Source organism: Puma concolor, chromosome E4, assembly GCF_028749965.1.
Source record: "Puma concolor isolate L17-30 chromosome E4, mPumCon1.1.hap2, whole genome shotgun sequence".
NCBI classification, from domain to species: Eukaryota; Metazoa; Chordata; class Mammalia; order Carnivora; family Felidae; genus Puma; species Puma concolor.
The window spans coordinates 55,477,710-55,496,324 of record NC_141683.1 but is presented as its reverse complement, the minus strand read 5'-3'; the positions used below and the strand labels follow the sequence as shown (position 1 = coordinate 55,496,324).

The 18,615-nt window shown below is 39.9% G+C and overlaps 1 long non-coding RNA gene across 1 annotated transcript in view; it reads left to right on the top strand.

Moving 5' to 3' along the window:
* Window positions 1-11,645: 11,645 nt before the first annotated feature.
* The window catches only part of LOC147572690 (uncharacterized), a 471,113-nt gene continuing 464,143 nt past the window's right edge, over window positions 11,646-18,615 (top strand). Inside the window, exon 1 of the long non-coding RNA XR_015245842.1 lies at window positions 11,646-11,744. This is a non-coding gene — a long non-coding RNA (uncharacterized LOC147572690). The remainder of the gene's footprint in view (window positions 11,745-18,615) is intronic.

The following is an 18,615-nucleotide window of genomic DNA, read 5'->3' as shown; positions in this document are numbered from 1 at the left end:
AGGCGGGGCTCAGGGAGCGAAATGAAGGGCAGGAAGACTTGGGAGGAGGATTTTGCACTTTGGCATTACATCTCAAGTCAGATTATTAGAATGATAATTTCTTAGAAGCTGACACCATATCTGATTCATCTTTGCATGTCCCAGTGACTTTTCCTAGACCTTTGCCCCCAGTGGAGCCACAACAATTTACTCTCTGGTCTAAAAATGATTCAGTAGCCTTCCATTGATTATGAATGAAATCCAGTGCTTTCTTCTGGACTTTGAAGCCCTGCATGAAATGTGCCAATTTTGAACTGCTCTTTCCTTCTTGCCATGTGACTCTAACACTTGTTTTGTGATTGGCTGTTCTCCCTCTCCAGGTTTCCATGTTTCCTCAGAGGGGTCTTGTTTGACCAGCCTATTTAGGTAGGCTCCTCATCCTCTATCATGATTTTCTTTATTGTTGTATCCTATTACTAAAATATTTATTGAATAAATTAAATGTTGATTCAAATAACAATAATGATATTAGCAAAAGTTAATATTTGTTGAGTGCTTATTAGATACTGGGCATTATGCTTTTTTTTAATTTTTAATTTTTTTGTAACTTTTTTTGTGGCAAGGATACTTTAGATCTATTTTTAGCAAATTCCAAGTATATATTATTAAGTATAGTTACCATGTGGTACATTAGATCTCTAGAATTTTCTCATATTGCAACAGAAAGTTTGTATGTGTGCTGTATGCTTACTTTATTATAGATACTACCCCATTTAGTCCCCAGAGTAAACTCATGAGGTAAGTAGTATTATTATTTCTATTTTACACAAGAGGAAACTAAAACTTGAGAGGCCAAGCAGATTGGCCCAGGAAACACAACTAATGATATAGTGACAGTTTAGAAATCAGGAAGTCTGACCTCAGAGCCTGTGCTTTTAAATATATTTACTTAATACTTTTAAATACTACTTCTTGAAAGTGTATAACTGCACAAAGCATTAGCAAATGATTACTATATATTTCAGAGCAGCCTTGTATTCTGTGAATTTTTGTTATTCAAAAATTGTTTTAAATGTTTATTTATTTTTGTGAGAGAGTGTGCACAGACACACACACACACACACACACACACACACACACACACACACACACACACGAGTGGGGGAGGGGCAGAGAGGGGACAAGATGATCTGAGGCAGGCTGTGTGCTGGCAGGAGGGAGGCTGATGCAGGGCTCAAACCCATGAACCATGAGATCATGAGCTGAGTCAGTCAGACACTTAACTGACTGAGCCACCCAAGTACCCTTGTATTCTGTGAATTTTTAAATGATCAAGGATATTAGTTTCGAATATTTTGCTACAATGTCTATTATCATCCATGGCATCAAATAATATTCTTTGTTCATTAGCAAAAGGAAAAATGAACTAAATTCTCTCTACTTCTCACATTTTCCTTGCCCACAATTTATGTGATGCTAATGGGCTTGTATTCAGTGGAGAGTTCCCAAGCAAATGCATCTCAAACATTTCTGTGCATAAGAATTACCTGGGGATCTTATTAAAATGCAGTTTTTGATTCATTAGGCCCTGATAGGGTCTGAGAGTCTGCATATCTAATAAGCTCCCAGGTGAGCTGATGCTGTTAGTTGGGGGTCCATACTTGAGCAGCAGGGTTCTAAGGAATGAGTATAACATCAAATACTTGGGTTTTTTTTTTCTCTCCTCATCAGGGGAAATAAGTTCTGATAATTGGGCATCTGGGTACTGATGTTGGTAAGGACTGAGGATTAGGATACATAATTATACTAGAATTTAATCTCCAGGAGATCAGGGTTCTTTTCTGTCTTCCTCACCAATATGTTCTGAGTTCCTGGCACAGAGAGCTCCATAATTGTTGAAAGAAGAGAATTTGTCCTTGCTTGGGGAGAGTAGATAAGAATTTATAGCCTCATTCTCCCATTCCTTCCCAGTTTTGTGGTTGAATGGAATCTACATACCTTTTCATTTTTTTTAGGAAAGTGAAAATCCCTTCCTATATAGCTACTCACCTGAAGAGAGGCATAGGAGACCTATGTGGGAGAAGGAGAGAGAAAATGGGATCCTAAGACTTGAACTTCTACTTTGATTAGTAGTCAAGTCCCTTTTGGATTTGTCTTTTTTTCATTTAAAGCCGTGTGCAGAGATGGTTCCCTAATGCTCTGGAATTGAGAGGGTTACTGAACACATTCATTCATTATGTATGTGAAAGCACCATTCTAGGGACTTGAGATGCGTTGGTGAACACACAAAGAAAACTTCTATCCTCATGGAACTTTTATTGTAGCTAGTGGAGACAAATAATAAATGAATAAGTATATGTGATAAGGAGATAAATGAATAGGTGATAAGGGGAGATATCGATCAGGGTAGACAAAAAGACAAAAGGACAAAGGAAGTGTAGATCAAGGTAGGAGAGTTAGTTACAAGAGTATGAGGTGGAGGGAGGTCATAGTATTAAATAGGGTGGTCAGAGTAAGTCTCATTGAAAAAATGACATTTGGGTAGAGACTTGGGGAGAGTAAGGGAGATTTTAGGGCTTCGTCTGTTACCAAGCTGAGGTGACAACTGGTGCAAAGGGACCTGAGGTAGCAGAGTTGCTGGCATATTCTCAGGATAGCAAGGAATTCAGTGTCGAAAGTGAACTGAAGAATGAGGAGAATTATAGGAAGTAAGTCCCTCATCTACTCCCCTTTCTTTAAACTGTCCTGGTGATTCAGGATGATGGTGCCTGTTCTTTCGCAGATTTATTTGGAACTGATGGCCAAATAGTTTCCCGTTACAAATATGGGATTCTGATTGGTTGTTCTTGGTAAGGGAGTACAGGGTAGAGAAGGAATCAATTCATTTAACAGCTTGTAATTTTTTTTTTTAAGTTTATTTATTTTGGGAGAGAGAGAGAGCGAGTGAGCAAGTGGGACAGGGGCAGAGAGAAAGAGAGAGAGAGAATATCCCAAGCAGGCTCTGCACTGTTAATGCAGTGCCTGATACGGGGCTTGAATTCATGAACCAGGAAATCATGACCTGAGCAGAAGTGCTTAACTGACTGAACCAGCCAGGTGCCTCAATCATTCCAACAGTTTAGAGTAAAGACATGGATTGGTAGTGGGGGGGATGAGGCTTAAGATTAAGTTCTGGTTGACACTGTAACCTTGGCAAAACACCTCACTTTTACCTTTTATTTGTAAAAGGAGATGACTGGATTTGATAATCTCTAAAGATCTTTTCTCATAGTGACATTTACTTCTAAGGGTTACCAAAAGCCCTCTATTAGCACAGTCAGCACTGTGCTAGGTGCTTCAAGCACCTTCAGGAAGTTTGTAGTCAACTTGGTAAGACAGGATCTATATATAAAAGTGAAAGTTCCATGGGCACCTGGGTGGCTCAGTTGGTTAAGTGTCTGACTTCAGCTCAGGGAATGATCTCACAGCTTGTGAATTCGAGCCCTGCATTGGACTCGGTGCTGATGCCTCAGAGCCTGTATCCTGCTTCAGCTTCTGTGCCTCCTTCTGTCTCTTCCCCTCCCCAATTTGCTCTCTCTCTCTCTCTCAAAAATAAACATTAAAAAAAATTAAAAAAAAGTGGAAGTTCCAGATCAGCCCTGTGAGATGAGGTGGTAAGAACCATTTCTAGAAAAATATCTGGGTCCAGAGCTGGATTCACATCCCTTTAGAGATGGACAAGTGGAGCTGGCAGAGAGACATGGACAAAGGCAAGGAATGGTAATGTTATTGGTGTTCTCACTATAGCTGAGCAGATGTTTCATAGGGGAAAGTTAGGAAACAAGTTAACGGACGGGGCCTGTACATCTTTTTAGTATCTTATTTTAGTCCATAGCTGTGATACCCCCCTCTCAACAAACTATAATTTTGAGTCATTGAGAAGAAACAAAACTAAAAAATTATTCATCCTTTTGGAGGTAGCCACCCTACCTCTTCCCTGCTCTGGGTAGTACTTACAAAGAGGGTACACCCAGAGATGGGCAAAGAGAAAGAGAGTATGAAGCACTGTTTAGATAGACAGGGTCAGACTTCAAGGAGAGTGCTCCTTGGTCCTGTGCCGTGGCTTACGTGTCTTCCCTGTGCAGGGGGAAGGCATTTTTTGTAGTATTCACTTGGATAAGTCCCCTTATTAAGATATCCATAGCATATGCAATATGTACATCTTCTCTCCACTTCTATAACTTTATACCTTGCATAAGGAGAAGGAATACAAGAGGAGCTTGCTGGCTTACCCAGCTCAGAGCCACCCAGACAACTCACAAGTGAAACGCTTGTTTCCTGGGAGAATCTATAGGAACAAGCACGTGTGGATGTGGAGGGCTGCTGAACAAAGGGGCCATGGCACAATGTACTGAATGAAAAATGCAAAGAGAGTGCCTTGGCTGTGCCCCTTCCTCAGCCACTTTCCCAATCTACATGACATTCTTTCAGTGATGTGCTTATGCCCTGCATCCTGGCCCCTTCCAAGTACACTTTGTTACCTTCCATGACTTCACTTCAGGAGACTGGCCTGGGCTTGTCTAATGTTAGGGTGAGCCAGTTGTTAAAACCAGTCCTCCAGCTCCTGACCTTTCATTCTCCTAGTTTTACCTGTCTGAGCTCTCATTCCAAGACACCAAAAACCCCTTTCCTTCCAGAAGAAAAGAAAATTGCTTTTGTGTGAGTCCCGTTGTGTGAAAGAAAACACACTTCCTGGCAGAATGCTGTGGTCTGATCTGAAGATGGCTTTGGTTGAGGTTTCAAGAATTTTCATAACGAACAAGGGCTATAAGTAGATGAGCCTTAGACCAGAGTTGCTTTTGGTAACTTCTGTTAACTCCTAAACAGACATTTAGGGGGATGGATGATTCATCTCAACATGTCCTGGTGCCGTTTTACCATAATTGCAAGAGGCTATACAAAAAGAGGAAAGCAGTGAGGATTATTGGAGAAATCAATCATAGTCAGACAGTCTTTCCTGTCTTAAAATGCTGTGGTTATAGCCACTGGACAGAAACAGTTTGTTTTGTTTGTTTTTCATTTGATAGACTTCTTCCATGAAGCCAGCTCCTCCTTATCCAGTCCAAAGGGTGGGGGGAAAGGAAAAAAGAAGAACACAAAACCCAAAACTGCCCTCCCTCCCCACCATGACTACCACGTTAAACATCCAATTATATTCTAAATTTTATATGCCATAAATAAAGGACACTCCTTTAGATGACTTGGTTAGAGGAGTCTGTAATAATTTAACATGGTTGTTGGTTGTTTTCAATCTTTTTCTTCTCAAGGAAAACATAACTCAGGTCATTTGCTTGTACCTGTACCTTGTATATAGTGATTAATAGTTATTAAGTATAGATATAGCAGCAAATATAAATGAAATAGGTTCTCCCTGGTTGAGAGTATAGACATGTTATTTAATTGTGCCAGTGAATAAAGTCCTCTATCTGGACCATATTAGGGCCAATGAGGATCACATGTTGAAATGGCCTACAGTGCCCCTTTGGGAGCAGAATAAACAATGATTGCCAAGATGGCGTGACCCTAATGGAGGATTACCTGCATTGACGTGAGGAGCACAGGCAGTGGGATAGAAGCCTTTTTTCAGTTCAGTTTTATTTTTGTGACCTCATTGAAGATCATCTCTAGTAATCTCAACAGTACATTGTGGTCATTTTATGGGCTTCAGGAAAGAGGAGAAAAATGCAACATTATATGGGTCCCCACACCCAAGTAGGAGTTTAGGGTAGTTCACCCAGCTGGAAAACCACAAGGGTCAGGTGTGTGTGTTGGTCTTAAGCCCTCAGTTGTGTGTATAACTATCTCAAGTATCTAAACTCAGTGTTGTAAATTAGGTCCCAAGATTTCTGAGCCCACTTAAATCTGATCAACGTATTTTTTCTACAGGGAGAGTAAACTTTGCTCTCTCTCATGTACCTCAAAATGAACATTCCTCAAACTAAACTCATGGTCCTCCTCTCCCTCCCTACCACCAATTCTACTTTTCTTGTCCTGAATTTCAGTAAATGACATTGTCCTCCACCCCTCTGTGTAGGCCAGAGATCTTTGGGTCCTTTCTGATTTCACTTCTCCTTCACCCCTATATCCAACCCATAGTTAGGTCTACCACTAAAATTCTCTCCATCCTCTCAGATGTCTTCCCATCCTCATCCTTTTTCACCTGTCATTCTGGCCACACTCTTGAACTCCAATAACTCATTTGTCACCCTAATATTGGAATGTTCTTTTAAAATCACATGATTGTGCCACTCATTCCTTTGCTATGGGTTTTCATTGACTTAGTTTAGCCTCAGATTCTTAACACAGCTTACCCCTACTGATTTGTCCTCTACCTGTATAGATACACTGACTCTGTTACCCCTCCAGCCCCAGTTGAACCTCCTGCTTGCTCTGCTCCAGCGTTACCTCATGTTTTTCAGTTCCTCAGATACAGCAGATGACACATAGTCTCCTGCTACCTCCAGGCTGTCCCTTTACCTGGAAACTACCAACCATTCCTCCCTCCTTTTTCCCTCCTCCTCAGCCACACATTTATATGCACACACACGTTTGGCTTAAATAACCTTCATTCACTACTCAGCTTAAATATCACTTTATTCAGGAAGGTCGTCTCGGATCCCCCAGACTTTATTAGGTCTCCTAGTTATAAGCTCTTATAGTCTCCAATGTTCTCACACTAGAAATTTCTTAATTATTTGTGTTCATGTATTTCATGTGTGTCTTCCCCACTGGGCTTTGCACTCCATAAGGGAGACTTCTTTTTCTTTTCACCACAGTGGACTCAAGTGCCTTGTGTTGTGCTTGGCACATAGGAGACACCCAAAAGACATTTTCTGCTTAATGCTGACTCCCTGTGTCAGGATGGTTTTGCCAGCAAGTAGCAAAATTCCCAGACTCAAATATGCCTTGAAGATAAGGTTTGGAATTCTTTCACTTCTCTGAAAGCTCAGAGGCAGGACAATACTTCTTGGTTAGTATGGATTTAGCAGCCCAGTGGAGTCCTGCAGCCCTGCAGTCCTGCAGGGTCCTCTGCTTTCTACTGTGCTGGCTTCTTGACTCACTTTCCCTGTGTGGTCATCAGATAGCTCCCAGAGTCTGCTGCACTGCCCATCCAGGCTGAGAAGGAAGTGACTACATTCATGGACATGTTACAGAGAATCTAGGTTTAGGGTCTCCAGAACTGAAACAGCCCCAAGCGTGGGCTGTGGCATTCCCCGCCTCCAGGTACCACTACTTCAGCACTTTTAAAGACCCCAAAGATTCCATGAAAACCAGCACTTAGGTGATGTTCTTCACTTAAGATCTTTTAAATAAAATGTTGGCTGTTGATTAATTAACTGACCTCTGTATACAGAGAGTAAGGAGAGACCAAAGAAAGAGGCAGGCCACTTTTTATTGGGGAGTGGGGAGGAGCCTACAGTGACCTGGGTCCCTCCGGAGGGTCAGCCAGTGGTCATGTCCTCTTAACAACCTCCTCCAACATTGGCCTGCTTCACCTTTTCTGAAATAGCTATGAAGGCATCTTGAATGTTTGGCTGTTCTAGTACCTTTTGAAATACCACCTTGTTTTCATTTTGGAATAACATGGAGATGCTTAGGTTCTGAAGCTAAACAAGCAGTCCTCATGTATATATTCTCCTTTAGGTAATAGGCTTGAAGTATACTGAGTTTTAACTTCATGGTTAATTAAAAAGAGTCTAAATACCCTTCCAGGAGTCTGTTGGAACCAATTGTTAACCTTCAGATCCTTTACTTTAACACAACATTTAAACTCATATATATATATATATATATATATATATATGTATATACACACACACATGGAGAGAAAGAGAGTGGGGGGGGAGAGAGTATAGATTTTGAGAGTAAATAAATCAGGAGTTGACTTTTGGGAGTAAGAGAGTGGCAAGTACTGTGGCCAGGGCTTAATTCATGTTGAGTGAAGAACTCTTGGACAGTTGAAGTAAATCAAGGTCCTTGGTTGGCTTCTTTTTTTTAGTATTATTATTATTTATTTTGAGATAGAGCATGCGCACATGTGAGATAGAGAGGGAGCGAATGAGCATGTATGGGCATGTGCACTGGAGTGGGGGAGGGGGCGTGTGGAGGATCCCAAGCAGGCTCCAGGCTACCAGCTTGGAGCCCAACATGGGGCTCAGTCTCATGAACTGTGAGATCCTGACCTGAGCCCAAATCAAGAGTCAGACACCCAACTGACTGAGTCACCCAGGTGCCCCTGGTTGGCAGCTCCTGGCCAGAGGCATGACAATGAGGTTCCAGTGTATCTATATTAGAGCTCATTCTCTGTGATATGTCTATTTTTTATTTTTCTGCTTATGACTTGATTAGACCCCATTGTGGTTCTTTTTTACCAGTATTTATTTTGTTGCTCTTAAAGCGACTTAGCACTTTACAGATATTGGGGAAATTTGTGTTTTTTTCAAGTAAAAGTTTGCTCTCCGAGTGGGAGGAGGGGGCGGGGGTCACTGTGGGTATTCCCTCTCCTACTGATTTCTGAGTGAGAAGACACCTACTTTAGCTGACAGGCTGAAAACAAACTAAACAGCTGGAGCTTGTTCTTTTGATCTCTGCGATGTAGTATTTCCCCATCGCGTGTTTGCTGAGCATTGATTTCCACGGCAGATATAAGATGTCTGAGCATGTCAGTCACTCTTTCCCTTTGTTTGTCAACTTTTACTTTTTGTTTAATCAGGCAACCCCATGTGGGTGGAATCTTATTCATTGTTCCAAGTTGTGCATAATCAGACCACTTCAGGGTGTTTGCAGAGTTCTTGGTGCATAAAGTAATCCTGTCTCTGGGGGCTCCTCAGCTGCTGATCTGATGGGTATTTTCCACGTTAGCTTTGCAGGCTGAGCTATCTCCTTTGTGAGGATGGGAGACAAGGTCTGGGGGAAGACATGAGAAAACTGCTTTTCTCTTTCTGCTAACCTAAGCATTTGTCTGTAAGATAGCTGCAGAAAGCTTGAGGGCTAATGTGGGCATTAATTTGGAGTTGACCCAGCAGACTGGCTGATTGGGATAACTTCTTCCTTTATCTTTGCTTTGTGTATGTCCTTTCTGAAGTTTCAGTATCAACAGAAGAGGTTTCATTTCTTAAATTTTATTTATTTATGAGAGAGAGGGAGATCAAGAGGGAGCTAGTGAGTGAGCAGGGAGGGGCAGAGAGAGAGAGGGAGAGAGAATCCTAAGAAGGCTCCACCCTGTCGGTGCAGGGACTGACTCGGGGCTCCGTGCACAAACTGTGAGATCATGACCTGAGCCGAAATGAAGAGTCGGGTGCTTAACTGACTAAGCTCCCCAGGTGCCCAAAGGCTGAATTTCTTAATGAATGAGCTCCATTCAGTAGTCAAGAGTATTTGAGTACTTTCAGGTTGAAGAATGAAAGAATCAGAAAAAGGCAAACTCATTTCATTGAGTAGAGAATGACTCTTCTTTTACACTTGCCACTTATGCCCAAAAGATTGATATGATAGAGTAAAATTACTTTATACACTTGAAAAACTAAATTCAATCTGAAAGGGTTTAATAATGGCTTTTAAGAGAGAATCTGGTTTACTTAGCTCATGTGTTCCTCCAGTTCTATCCCAGAAGCCAAATTGATCTTTAAAACACATAAATTAGATTACACTATTTCCTCGTATTAAACCCTTCAATACCTTTCTATTGCTCTGAAGATAAAATCTTAACATGGCCTTTCTGACCTATATTGTCTGACCTCTGCCTTCCCCTTCCAGCCTCATCTCATGCTAGCTTCCCCATCACCTACTATGTTCAAGTCACACTGCCCCTTCAGTTCCTGGAACCACCACACTCTCTTACCTCAGGGTCTTTGCACACACCGTTTGTTCTTCTCAAAATGCTTCTCTTTACTTGTGGGTTCTTTACATGGCTGTTTCTTTTCACCATTTGACTCTTAGGCCATCTTCTCAGAAAGGCCTTCTACAACCACACTAATAGGACACCTCCATTATTTTCTATTACTGCACCACAAGAACTGTGATTCACAAGGACTGTGCTTGTTATTTTTTTCTTTTCTCTCTTTTGAGAATAAGCAGATCTAGAAGAAATAATTATAGATTATTTAAAAAATTATGGTAGAATTTACATAAAATAAGGAGGAAATACTTGAAATGTTCAGTTTGATGAGTTTTGACAATATGTATGCCCACGTCATCACCACTTATAATGACATATGGAATATTTTCATCATTTGTGAAAGTTCCTTCATGCTCCTCTCTGATTGATTCCTCACCAGAGGTAACCACTTGCTGACATATGTTATCATACACTTAGTTAGCCTGTCCAAGAACAGGCAACACAATGCCTGAGATTCATTCATGTTTTTGTAGATATCAAAAACTTATTCCCTTTTATTGCTGAGTAACATTCCATTGCATGAATACACTAAAAAAATGGTCCTCCATTTTCTTATTGCTGATATTTTCGGTTATTTCCAGTTTTTGGCATTATGGGTAAGGCCATTATGAACATTCTCTTTTCAAACCCTTTTTATTATTGAAGTATAGCTGACATACATATAATGAACATTCTTGTATAAGTACAGTAAAGCCTTGGTTTGCGAACATAATTCATCCCAGAAACATGCTTGTAATTCAAAGCACTTGTATATCAAAGCGAATTTCAAGAACCATTGGCAGTCAGTTGTGATTATGTGACATTCAGTGTCACGTACTACTCATATTGCAAGACGTTGCCTGTTTGTCAAGTTAAAATGTATTTGAAATGTTAGCTTGTCTTGCAGAACACTCGTAGAACAAGTTACTGGCAATCCAAGATTTTACTGTATTTTTATGTACATATGTGTTCATTTCCTATGGACAAGTACCTAGAGATAGGGTTGCTGAGTCAAAGGTTGGATGTATGTTTAACTTTCTGAAAAAAGACCAAAAAGCTGTCCATGTTTGTTTTATTCACTAAAATATACCTGATTTCTATTTCAAGGGCTGACTCATAGTAGTTATTTACTATCTCTTTATTGAATGATTTAATGCTGTTTTTAGTGTTCTGATTTCCTGAGAAGTATCTGTCCATTTCTCAAGGATGGCATTTTTATCGTGAAATTATGATTCGAGTGTAAACTCAAACCATCATTATGATTAAACAGACTTTGGCAAAGGACAGTGTGTAAGATCAGTTTTGAAATTTCAGCCTCAGCCTCAGCATTTTGGTTTGTTTTGTTTTGCCTTCACTTCCTTCTCCTCTTCCTTCTTCTCCTTCTTTTCAGTTGACCACTACTCCCTAAGCAGAAAACCATTCTTTGCTAGCAGAAGTCAAGCCCTTGTGTAGGTTGTGGTTATAGTTTTTCCTCTCAAGAGATCAGAGTACTTTCTAAGGAGTAATTCAATCATTAGCACCTGTTGAGAAACCAGTGGGTAAAATATGCCTAGGGTCTTCAGAAGGTCAAAGGCAGAACTGAAGTTAGACCACTTAGCTCTCCTTATTCTTTATCAGAAACTCAGTAAGAAAACTCATTACTTCCTCTCAATAGCAGTGAGTCAGGCCAAAATCAACATTTAGTGGGTGGAGACAATGGGTGCTTCATTCAGAGTAAAGTTTCAAGGAGTCTCATTCCTGATTTAAAGTGACCTACGTGGGTTCACTCTTCTCTCTCAGAACGTTTATTCCTTTGATTTTCCTGGAAGACTTTGGGAAGCCTTGGGAAGCTTCTGGGAGTTTCTGTGACGTGAGTGTACCTGGATTGTGGGGGGATGGGCATAAGGATGAAAGAGGGAAGAATAGTGTGATGGGTGGGTGGGTGGCAATTGCATTGATTAAAAAAATCAGATGCTGGTTTGGTGAGTAGCTTCTTAAAAGGCAAAGTCCCTCTGCAGTTCATGAATATTTGCATAACCGCTCGTTAATGCTTGGGAGAACTGAATCACTGGGATGTCATGGGACAGCTTATTTCTATTAAGGCTGGCGGAATCTTTCTGTGGTGGGCATGACCTGCCTGGGCCCCCATAACAGCTTATAACATCCGGTGCAGAAGCTCCTTCATTTCTAGTAGTTGATTAGGGTTGTAGGGCTCATGAACACTAATGACTCAGAAAGCTTCTAGAAGTTAGATGGGGGAAATAAAGATCCTATCTCCCAAGATAGGAGAGATAAAGGAGATAAAGGAGATAAAGATCTCCCAAGATAGGAGAGAACAATATCTAGACAATATTTAGACTAAAGGACTTTAGTATTCTTCAAAGCCATTAAGAATAACCTCTTCATAATTCCCACTCTTCCTACTTCAAAAAATGTTTTATATCAACTTGTAATTAAAAAAAACCCTATAGCACAGGATAGCTAAAACAATATATCAGAAACTATTTTAAGGGAAGGGAAGGTAAACAGTTTTTTTTTTATGTTTATTTATTTTTGACAGAGAGAGAGAGAGAGAGAGAGAGAGAGAGAGAAGAGGCAGAGCACGAGTGGTAGAGGGGCAGAAAGAGAGGGAGACAGAGAATCCGAAGCAGGCTCCAGGCTCTGAGCTGTCAGCACGGAGCCTGACGCGGGGCTTGAACTCATGGACCCTGAGATCATGACCTGAGCTGAAGTCAGATGCTTAACCGACTGAGCCACCCAGGTGCCCCAGGAAGGGAAACAGTTTTACACCCAAACTGGGATGATATTGTCAGTAATATCAGATACTACGTTTAGCTCTGTTCCTCCTGGCAGCCTTAGCAAACCAACAACTAAGAACACACACAAACAGAGACATAGTTCTTAGTATTTAATAAAGAAAATCATAAAAATCTATTTGTAGTATATTTTTGTGACATTGAATTCTGAAGAGAAATTAGTGGGTTTCCTTATAAAGGATGATGAGTAAAGAAACGGGCATACCTGCAGAGACATCCTATGGGTAAATGTCTTTTACTTTCATGATCATTCAAAATTCAAGGGCTTATTAAGCTGTGGTCACTGAACATATTCATATGGAGACCTAAGCTAGTATATTGTGTTTAAAGATTATTTAATTTGACAGAGAATTAGGGTATTGAGAATTTATTGGAGTTCTTACCTTTCTTATGCTGTGGACCTCTTTTTTAAAATATTTGACAGGGGCGCCTGGGTGGCTCAGTTTGTTGAGCGTCTGACTTAGACTCAGGTCATGAGTTTAGGCCCCGCATTGGGCTCTGTGCTGATAGCTCAGAGCCTGGAGCCTGCTTCAGATTCTGTGTCTCCCTTTCTCTCTGCCCCTCCCCTGCTCTCTCTCTTTCTCTCTCTCAAAAAAATAAACATTAAAAAAAAAAATATTTGACATACAGGAAACAAAGTACATAAGGTTATAAATAAGGAAATCGATTATATTGAAGTACAGATACCAATATATTTGAACAATTATAATAGATTAATATATATTAACACATTAAATAAGATATATCAGCTGGTCTACAAGCTATCATAGTTTAATATAGCAATGAATGTAAATGCTATTTTAACATATTTTTACAACTGTAATGTAATAAGAAAAATATCTGTGATTGTTATCAGCAGTCACAGATACTGCTAGTATTACTGTAGTTTATTTATGACATTCATAAAAGAAAAATATGTTACATACCAGATTGAAGTTAGTGAAAATCAATATGCATTTTTTCCCCCCATCCAAGTTCTTGGAGCCTCTTGGGATCTCCGGACACTAAGTTAATAACCAAGGATTTACAGAAAGGAAAATAGGTAAACTAACACATCTTCATTTGTTTTTATTGAAAACTTGAAGATTGAGTGACCTAAGTAAAGATATCCTTTGTGAATGAAGGGAGATCCATTAGCTTTAGAAACAAAGCTTTAGAAACAAAGTTGATGTCATATTATGAAAATATATTTCAGTCTTCTATTTGATTTTCTTTGATTTCGTGATTTTTAATTGTTTTTGGAACAAGTGTTCAACAATGAAAACTTTGTTTTATTTAATTTTTATCTCATGCTCTGGAAAAAAGATAAAATAGTTGTTGATGTTAGAATAAATGGAAAAATGAGTGAGCAAATTTGTTCTTGATATTCTTGTTCTCTAGCCTTTGTTCTTCTGGTGCGTCTCTGAGCTGCTAATAAGTAATAAATAAAATAGATTAGACTCAATTTCCTTTCCTTTTACCTCTCCAGTTGTTCCCTTGTGTGGATTCCAAAGCATTCAGTAATAGAAAAAGAAAAGAGAAGTTGTGGATCTGTAAAATAAGGAAGTTGTATCATCAATACCTGACTCATGGAAAATTCTTGAATTTAAGAAGGCTAACATGTGATAGTCAGTGCTCAGAAAATCAAGACAAGTAAACCCTTTTCTTCTGCTACCTTTTCTTCTTTACCCTTTCTTCTGCCTGTCCATGATTCATAGCTGAAAATGCAAAGACAGAGGGGAAGGAAACTGTAAAAAAGGGGAAAGCAGAAAGGGTGGTGAGGAGGAGAAGTAATACTCAGAGGAGGGGTGGGGGAAGAAGAAAAGGGAAAATAATACTTATTTGTGCTGAAATTTTATTTCATCACTCACATGGGTTATTTGGAGCTATTCTGTATATATCAGTGGGAGGTGGGTGGGGTTTCTAGAATGGGCTGTCTCAAAGTGTGGACCCAGGACCACCTATGGTGTTTGTTTCATATGCAGTTTTCAGGGCCTCTCTCAATCCATTCAGTCAAAATCCTGTGGGACCCAGGATTGTGCATTTTAGCTAGCTTTCCAAGTGCTTCCAATGCCCCTTAAAGTTGGAGAACCAGTGATTTTTATGAGAGCGAAAAACCTGGTTGACTCTTGCTAATCAAATTAAATCTAATTCTGTTTACCCCAACTTCCCCCTCAGGCAGGAAAGAAAATCTGTTCCTTAACTCACAAATATTCACACTGCACTGGTATTTGGGGATTTTGCCATTTGGCCAAGCAACAGGTTAAGTGTTCTCTTCATTTTATTATTAGGTGATTGTTAGCAAGGAAACATGGTAGACAGCACATTTGAGTTAATTTGTAGAGGCCTCATGCCATCCTCTTCAGCTTGTAAGAAAGAGAAGCAATAGAAGCAAGTTCACCTGCTGATCGTGAGTGTATGTGTTGGGGGGGAGATTTTTACCCATGGGTATCTATTGATCATCTTGAGTGATAGGGAGTAGAGGCAGAAGTCTATATTTTAGAATACACTTATATTACCCAGAGAGAAAGAGCTATAAAACCAACTCCCGAATAATTTATATTGGTTTTCAAAAGTCTCTAGCATATTACTGTTTTTTTTTCCCAGCAAGATTTACTTTCACCAATATAAAAATCTATTTTTCCATTTCATGAAGACATTCTGTGAGACATGAACTAAGTATTATGGAACAGCCTTGCTCACCACAGAAATTTTCTAGAGCACTTTTCCATGCTATTTTTAGTCAACATATTTCTGTTAATTCCTACGTCATCCCAAACTACACAAAAAGGATCTCTCCCTATCCAGCCATCTCTCTGGTCACATTCCAAATACCATGATCAGAAACAATGCATACCTTAAATGTAAATTTAGGTCGATATGACACTCTTTGAACACACAATGAAATTCACGAGACAAATAAACTATCTGAACTTCCCACTAGTAACAAATAAGATTTAAAAACACAACACTAGACTTTGAAAAAAATTTTTTTCCTTGAAACCAAAATACTTGACAGTTTTAGAGTTCCTCTTTGATCTCTTTCACCTACAAAGTGAGCATTTAAAACCACACGGAGCTGGAGCTGGACTTTCCCACCACCATTAAGCTTATCTTACTATTAGACACAATGCTATGGACTTGTCACATGAAAAGCATTTTTGTTGACATTTCAGTAATTTAAAAACTGGCTAAGGCCTAAATCCTGGAGAAGCTATCTATTTTAGGACAATGATAGTTTCATTCTGCCATCTGAATGGTCTACTTTCATATTTTTTCAGGGTAGATGCTTGATTCTAAGAATTAGTTGATCCACATTACCTTGTAAATTTTTGTTATTTTGTTGGTTTAATGTTACAGCATCACTTCAAAGTCTTGAAATGTGACTTACAAATTTAGTATCTGTAAACTGGCTGGAAGGGACATTGAGAAGTCTACCAACATCCATCCTTTTATACACACTGCCTGGATCATGCTTAGAGATGGATATCTGTTTTTATTTTAATAAATCCCCAGAAGCTGATAGCCTCACTCTTACTTACTTCTTGTATTTCATGATGTTCACAGTTTATTTGAGAAACGACTTCATTAATCAGCTGCCTAATAGGAGCAACTTTTAAACCACACAAAAGTGATGAGCATCTATCTTAAAGACTATTGACTGCCTTCTACTTTTTTCTTATGATCTCCATAGACTGCCAGTTCTGCTTGCTTATCTGGATTTAGTTGGTCTAGAATTGGAATATTTCCAAAGACAATTGAATATTAGTCCAGTGGATTATAAATTTAAGTATTTTTACCCTTTTGGGGGTAAACACTGGAGAGAAGGTAGAAAGAGTAGTTGTATATTGCTGACCTAAATGTGGTTCAAGGGGCTGCTCTGTTGACTAGAATAAGGGAGATGATCTCCTTTCTGTAGTCGTTAGACTATACTTGGAGCTCCGTAGTTAGTTCATTAAGTCCCATATGAGAGTGTGTCCTGGACAAACTGGCATGTCCAGTGCAGAATGATCAGAATGCATGATGAGATTTGAAACCCTCAGGTATGTAGAGTGTTTGAAAGAACTAGAGTATACATACAATCTGGAGAAGAGTAGAGTAATGGGAGACATAAATATCTTCAAGTAACTATAGGGACCATGGCATAAGAAGGTTTCTCTTTGCCCCATGTGACTCCAGTACAAAACTAGGGCCCATGAAAGTTTCAAGGAGCCAGATTTCTCTTTGGTATAAGGAAGAATTTTTTTTTTTTTATCCAATTCAAACTCTCTGTATACAGAATATTTTGCTTTGTGGGCATAATAAGTTTGCCATCACTGAGATTATTCAAGCATGAATAGGACAGCAATTAAAAGTTATGTTATAGAAGAGATTCCAATAAGGGAGGTTTGATTAATTGACCCCAAGTTCTTTTATAAGAGATTATATTGAGATTATGTTTTAGGAAATTTAGTCTTGTAATCTGATTTGTAAAAATTTGTGAAAACTGATGAAAAGAAGCAAAGCATGGTGGGAAAAAAGTGGTTCTGTTCCTTGGTCTTTAAATTTTTTTTTTTTTTTCCAACGTTTATTTATTTTTGGGACAGAGAGAGACAGAGCATGAACGGGGGAGGGGCAGAGAGAGAGGGAGACACAGAATCGGAAACAGGCTCCAGGCTCTGAGCCATCAGCCCAGAGCCCGACGCGGGGCTCGAACTCACAGACCGCGAGATCGTGACCTGGCTGAAGTCAGACGCTTAACCGACTGCACCACCCAGGCGCCCCTGTTCCTTGGTCTTTAATATACTGGGGTTGTGACCTTACTCATGTAACTTTACCCTTTGGGTCAACTGGAAAGTAAGCCTTTTGAACTAAATGACTTCCAAGCCTGCTCAGCATTAACACTGTGATTGTAAGAAGGTGTCCACCCCTGTCTTTCTCTCTGTGTGAAGTCTGTCTCCCTAGGACCACCTCTTCATTGGTCATCTAGGGGCTTAGAGGCTAAGCAACAGTGACTACTCCTGATGGTTTCCTTTGTATACCTCCAGGGAGACACCTCAGCAGCAGGTCTAAAACATTAGTTGGTTGCTGCTTCAGCAGAGTAGGGATCTACAGAGAGCTAGGAGGGTCAGAATAGTCCTGAAGGTCATTCAGGAGACACAACCTACTTCCAGTGTTTGTTACTAAAGGTTTTTTTTTTTTTTTAAGTTTATTTTGACAGAGAGAGCGTGAGCAAGAGAGAGCATCTAAGTGGGGGGAGGGGCAGAGAGAGAGGAGAAAGCGAATCCAAAGCAGGCACCATGCTGTCAGCACAGACCCTGATGTGGGGCTTGATCCCACGAACTGTGAGATCATGACCTGAGCCAAAATCAAGAATCTGATGCTTAACTGACTAAACCACCCAGGTGCCCCTACAGAAGTTGTTCTTCAAGTCAACTGATGCCCATTGTTCAGCAGTTGTACTTAATATGCTATAGTAACTATTCTTCATAGGGTATCAGTCTATGTGAGAATTAAGTCATTGATTTGTAGACTTTTGGACTTAACACCTAGAGACTTCCCCCTCCCTGCCGAAAGGCATGATTTCTTTCCCTTTTGGTATTAACTGTGTTGGGGCTACTTAGAGCTTTATTTTTCAGTCTTCATCTGCTTGTGCCTCTGCAGGGTTTCCTGCCCTTGCTCCTCCTCTCCTTCCCTGTGACTTAATTTGCTGTAATGTGGTGGAAAAATGCAGAGAGACTCATCTTGTTTTGCCGTGGTCTGAGGAGACCTATTCTCAAGTACAAACAGAATTCCAAATGTAATGATTGAAAAAATAGTTGAAATTATTTTGAATAGTCAATGAAAAAAGCCCAGCAGTTGGGGTATACCTTTCAAATTCCATTAATTGCAGAGGCCATGTATACCAAGCGGGGTCATGAGGTGGAGACATGTTTAAAGGAAGATAGAAAAGGTCAGAGTAATAGT